This window comes from Triticum dicoccoides, chromosome 2B, assembly GCF_002162155.2.
Source record: "Triticum dicoccoides isolate Atlit2015 ecotype Zavitan chromosome 2B, WEW_v2.0, whole genome shotgun sequence".
Lineage (NCBI taxonomy): Eukaryota > Viridiplantae > Streptophyta > Magnoliopsida > Poales > Poaceae > Triticum > Triticum dicoccoides.
Window position 1 is genome coordinate 370,525,846 of NC_041383.1, and position 7,027 is coordinate 370,532,872.

Genomic DNA, 7,027 nt, shown 5'->3' on the forward strand with positions numbered 1-7,027 from the left:
CTGTCCACCATCCCATCCACCAATTTCCACCACGTGCTACGCACTGTTTATTGTCATAATCATAGTTGAGGTCACTCACATCTTCGCCTGATCGAATCTGCATCTTATCTAGTTTGTCTTGGAAAGAGGGAGAAAAAGAATATAAAGAAAAAAAGAGAGAAAAAAGGAAAGAAAAAAAAGAAAAAGAGGGAGAATAAAAAGAAAAAAAAGCGTGAGAAAAAAAAGAGAGAAGAAAAAAAATTGGATCTATCTAGAATCAATCTCGTACCTGAATTCGGATTGGAATCTGTTTTGCGCACTATTCAGTAAAACAGGTGTATCTTCCTCATACGAAGTCCGTTTTGGCTCCGTGAGTACTCAAATTGAAGATAGCGACGAGCCGCATCTAAATAGTTGCAGAAGCTAGTTCAATATTTGACACCTCAAAATCGGCTTCTAAATAGGTCTTTTTGCCCTTCGAAGTTCGTGAACACAGCTTGTTCCAATTTTTTAGGCCAGTTTTAGAATTCTTTGACTCCTCATATCAACTCGGAATTGAGTGATTCTTTTTGCATTGGAAAGCTTGAGTTAGTAGCATTCTTTGAAATAATTTATCAGAAAATTGTCTCAAACTTTTCAAGAGGAAAGTTGGAGAGAGATTTGTTGTATATCCTGCTAGGCAGTTGTTTTTCATCATTATCTTCACCGCCGTTGTGATCTTCACTTATATCTTGCTGTCAAGAGCTACTTAGTATCCTTCATTGATGCTAGTTGTGCTACGCCGTGACCTCATTAGTGTTCTAGGCTCGCGTCTCTAGTCCGGTCTAGCCTAGGACCAGCACAGTACCGTCGTTGAGCGTTTATTCAACATTGCATCTTTGAATTGATTATTGCTAATCTTTTGCTACCATATATAGCCAACCCAGCTCCACATATTTCTACACCATGTATATGTACGCTCCCCTGGCAATCGCTTTACTCAATATTCAGAGTTACTTGACACCGCTGGTTGCCGATCACCGCCTGCTGCATGGTAAGAACTTGTAAGACATTGATATTTGCTTTACTGTGAGCATTTTACCACCACATCCTAGTAGTTATAGGAACATTATTTTGGGTTTTGTTTCTTGTTCTACTAATCATGACAGGATCCAGAGTCAATTCATGGGCTTTGTCGATCGCGGGAGACGTGCCACCACCTTTGCAAATACCACAACCGTCACGAGAGGTGCACAAACATCCAAATGCACATGATCAGGTTAATGTATCTATACCACCATTTAATGGCCGTTTTAAACCTGCTTTATATATTGAATGGGAGTTCGACATAAAAAATATATTTGCTTCCCATAATTTCGATGAACATAAAAAGGTTAAGGTTGCGGTTGGTTCTTTCACTGGTTATGCTTTGGTTTGGTGGAGTGAATATTGTCGGTTACACCCTGATTATATACCTACTACTTGGGATGATTTGAAACTTGCCATGCGACATACTTTCGTCCCTGCTTATTATAGTCGTGACATGATTAAGAAGTTGCAACACTTAAAACAAGGTAGTGAAACTGTAACAAAATATTATGATGATTTACAAACTACCTTGTTGCATTCCTCTTTAGAAGAAAGTGAAGATGATTTTATGGATAGATTTTGGGGAGGATTAAACCGTGATATTCAAGAGATACTAATTCATGAAGAGTGTTATCCTATGGACCATTTGTTTCATCTTGCTTGCAAAGCTGAACAGGAAATAAAACGACGTGTTGGCCACGAGGAGAACAAGCGCACGGTGCACATTCCAAGAGTTGATATGATTGTTCCTTCAACTACTAGGCATACTATGACAACCACATCCGTTGTTGTCAGGACTACATCACCTCCACCATGTGACACATCGCCCCCGAGAGTGGCTACATCATCTGAGTTGATCATAAGAGGTAATGACAAATGATAGAGGCAAAGGTGTCCCGTCTTTCGATGAGATGGTGGATTTCGCTTTGGTGGAAGTCGACTTTGACGATCCGACTACGAACGTGCGAGGACGTCGCGCCTTAGCAATCGCTAAACCAACTCCGAGAGGTTATTGACCACGCCGGAGCACGATCAACCTGACCACGAGGGTCTGTTTCCTGCAAGCAAACGAAGAACAAGCAAGAAACTAAGATTGCAATCTGGATATTGCGAATATAAGATGAAAGCTTTATTGATCAAGGTGGGGTTCTGTGACGCCTTTGTCTGGTCGTTGAACACAAACGAAGTACGCGAAGTTGCAGCTATGGCGAACTTTTAATCTAAACAAAACCCAAAGTCTAAACGATGCCCTAAGGGCTGTATATATGGAGGAAGAGGGGGGGGGGGATTTCGTGGCCCTTGGTGGAGGGGTCTGAAATCAACCCTATCTCTTGTTTCCCCACACATACGGACTCTAAAAATAGCCTATACTTATGTATTTCGAAATTACATGGGCCTGGCCCAATAATAAGGTGACGCAGCACCTAAAATAGCCTCGGGACGAAATTTATGAAGTGGCATCTTGTATATTTCGTCCAAGGCTTCATGCACCCATTATGGTGGCTTCAAAGTCCTGAAATCATCACTTGTAACTCCGTTCTTGTTCCCCTTGCGCATGCCATCATCTCCATGCTTGTTCTTGCTCCAATGTTCATCCTTCTCCAAGCTAGGCCCTTCATTTGTAAGCAAAACAAATGTATCCAATTTAGGCAGCATCATATTCTCATGAACATTAGAATCATTACCAAGAAACGAAAGTACCTGGTAATTTAGTTGGCGTGCGCGAGCTCTCGTAATTGGTCCAGTATGTATAGCAGCAGGGCCTGTGGGTGTAACAATGGTATTGATGTCCTCATCATTGATTATTGCTAATCTTTTGCTACCATATATAGCCAACCCAGCTCCACATATTTCTACTCCGTGTATACGTACGCTCCCCTGGCAATCGCTTTACTCAATATTCAGAGTTACTTGACACCGCTGGTTGCCGATCACCGCCTGCTGCATGGTAAGAACTTGTAAGACATTGATATTTGCTTTACTGTGAGTGTTTTACCACCACATCCTAGTAGTTATAGGAACATTATTTTTGGGTTTTGTTTCTTGTTCTACTAATCATGACAGGATCCAGAGTCAATTCATGGGCTTTGTCGATCGTGGGAGACGTGCCACCACCTTTGCAAATACCACAACCGTCACGAGAGGTGCACAAACATCCAAATGCACATGATCAGGTTAATGTATCTATACCACCATTTAATGGCCGTTTTAAACCTGCTTTATATATTGAATGGGAGTTCGACATAAAAAATATATTTGCTTCCCATAATTTCGATGAACATAAAAAGGTTAAGGTTGCGGTTGGTTCTTTCACTGGTTATGCTTTGGTTTGGTGGAGTGAATATTGTCGGTTACACCCTGATTATATACCTACTACTTGGGATGATTTGAAACTTGCCATGCGACATACTTTCGTCCCTGCTTATTATACTCGTGACATGATTAAGAACTTGCAACACTTAAAACAAGGTAGTGAAACTGTAACAAAATATTATGATGATTTACAAACTACCTTGTTGCATTCCTCTTTAGAAGAAAGTGAAGATGACTTTATGGATAGATTTTGGGGAGGATTAAACCGTGATATTCAAGAGATACTAATTCATGAAGAGTGTTATCCTATGGACCATTTGTTTCATCTTGCTTGCAAAGCTGAACAGGAAATAAAACGACGTGTTGGCCACGAGGAGAACAAGCGCACGGTGCACATTCCAAGAGTTGATATGATTGTTCCTTCAACTACTAGGCATACTATGACAACCACATCCGTTGTTGTCAGGACTACATCACCTCCACCGTGTGACACATCGCCCCCGAGAGTGGCTACATCATCTGAGTTGATCATAAGAGGTAATGACAAAGGTACTGATCTTCCATCTCTACATGAGAATGATGAATGCCTTGTCAATTTGAATGCACCATCTGATGAGCTACCCACTACTTTGATCACACCACCTATTTTAGAGGACTACGTTGATAATTTGACTTTGCCATGTGATCAAACAACTGAAATACCAACAATTTTGAGTGCACCCATTGAATAAACTATTGATGCAAAAGAACCAATGTTTAATCATTTTGATATGACCTCTAATCTTGGTGATGATTCTGTGTTGAATGACTTATTGCATGTTTGCTTATTTAAGCATGTTGTAGCATGTAAATTTGATGCAAGTAAGGTTTATTCACCAATGTTGGGATGGTTTAATGATGAACATTGTCAATCTTTTGAAATGAATAAGATCTTCACTTATATGTGCAAACTGAGTTGCAATATTTTCATGCCTTCTACTTCTTGTGCTAATTTTTTGGCTTTAGATTTTATGAACTATGCAAGTTACTCATCTATTCATGTGTCATATATGCAAAAATCAAGGGAAGTAAAAATGGATGACATATACATATACAACATGTACACCTTGTCTCTTTTGTTAGCCACATTTCAGATTAAGCAACGCCGAGGACGGCTTTATTTTCAAGAAGGGGAGGATGATGAGGACATGACTATCTTGGATATGACCAAAAATATTGCATATATGCATATTTGTCAGGTGATTTCTAGTGCAAACTATTCAATAATCTATTTATGTTATCCAGAACAAAAATACTTCACACACTTGTGTGTTTTGTCTAATTGCAGGTGTATGGGACATTTGTACAATCCAAATATAAAGATAAGGAAGAAAGAGATGTTTATTTGCTGTCTAAAAAGTTCTCTCACGTCACTTTTGGCCCAAGAGAAGATAGAGTCCAAGTCTCTCACGTTCTGGATTCAGATTCGGACTGCACAGACACACCTGACTCAAAATGCACACAAGTTTTTCATACGGACTCCGAATTGGGTGATTCTTCTTTTGTTGGAAACTAGATTTCGTGCACTTTCCAACCCAATTGGAATCACCTTCAAATTCGTCCGGAGCGTTGAGTTGTGGACGAAACAATCTGATGCTGCAGCAGAATCCGAGTCAAACTACAAGTCCAAAGGTGTTACATCACCTCTACTTGGGCCCATTGGCCTTGTACGACCTAGATTTAGTTTTAGACTGCCTTGGGACGTCCTCCCACCTCCTTGGCCGCCACCCCTTGCTCCTATATAAGTAGATCCATCTAGTAGCTTTTTCCTTGGGATTTGTTTAGTTAAAAGTTAGCCACTGCAACTTCGTGTACTTAGTTTGTGTCCAACGACCAGACCAAGACCGCTTATGGATCCCCACCATTATCAATACCTCATATATATTTGCAATATTCAGATTGCTTTATCATATTCTTGCTCGTTCTTCGATTGCTTGCAGGAATAGACCTTCGTGGTCAAGCTGACCGTGCTTCCGGCATCGTCAGTAACCTCAGGAGATTGGTTTAGCGATTGCTAAGGCGCAACGTCGTGCACGTTTGTAGTCGGATCGTCAAAGTCATCTCCACCAAATCGATACTTATCATCTCATCAAAAGATCGGGACACCCTCGCCTCTATCATGGGTGGTGGACAGCGAAAGAGATAATGATGCAGCGGTGGCGTGACTAATGTGAACAGAACTCGAAACTCTAAACGAACTAGACACTAAGACCAGCAACTCGACACGACGATGCAACCGATAATTCAACTATGCAAGCAATGAAAAGAAAATTGCAAAGGCTCAGATTGGCTTGGACCAAGGATGAATAGATCTAACTCTTTTTTGTGGCTTTTTCTTGGACAATAGGTAAGAAAATAAATCTAATCTAGGAAAACTGGAAATTCTCACCGAGCAACCTGAAAACTGATACCACTTGATAGAGGCGAGGGTGTCCCGATCTTTCGATGAGATGATAAATATCAATTTGGTGAAGATGACTTTGACGATCCGACTACAAACGTGCATGACGTTGCGTCTTAGCAATCGCTAAACCAACTCCGAGAGGTTATTGACCACGCCGAAGCACAACCAACCTGACCACGAAGGTCTATTCCTGCAAGCAATCGAAGAACAAGCAAGAATATGATAAAGCAATCTGAATATTGCGAATATAGATGAAGTATTGATAAAGGTGGGGATCCGTAAGCGGTCTTGGTCTGGTCGTTGGACACAAACAAAGTACACGAAGTTGCAATGGCTAACTTTTAACTAAACAAATCCCAAGGAAAAGCTACTAGATGGATCTACTTATATAGGAGCAAGGGGTGGCGGCCAAGGAGGTGGGAGGATGTCCCAAGGCAGCCTAAAACTAAATCTAGGTCGTACAAGGCCAATGGGCCCAAGTGGAGGTGATGTAACACCTTTGGACTTGTAGTTTGACTCGGATTCTGCTGCAGCATCAGATTGTTTCGTCCACAACTCAACACTCCGGACGAATTTGAAGGTGATTCCAATTGGGTTGGAAAGTGCCCGAAATCTAGTTTCCAACAAAAAAAGAATCACCCAATTCGGAGTCCGTATAAAAAACTTGTGTGCGTTTTGAGTCAGGTGTGTCTGTGCAGTCCGAATCTGAATCCAGAACGTGAGAGACTTGGACTCTATCTTCTCTTGCGCCAAAAGTGACGTGAGAGAACTTTTTGGACAGCAAATAAACATCTCTTTCTTCCTTATCTTCATATGTGGATTGTACAAATGTCCCATACACCTGCAATTAGACAAAACACAAAAGTGTGTGAAGTATTTTTGTTCTGGATAACACAAATAGATTATTGAATAGTTTGCACTAGAAATCACCTGACAAATATGCATATATGCAATATTTTTGGTCATATCCAAGGTAGTCATGTCCTCATCACGTCTCTAGCACAGTCTAGCCTAGGACCAGCACAGTACCGTCGTTGAGCGTTTATTCAACTTTGCATCTCTGAATTGATTATTGCTGACCCTTTTTGCTACCATACTATAAGCCTTCCCAGCTCCACATACATCTACTTCGTGTGTTTGACTCTCCCTGGTAATCGCTCTATCCAAGCTTTGAGAGTTTTTGACTACAACGGTTGCCGATCACCGCCTGCTGCTGGGTAAGAA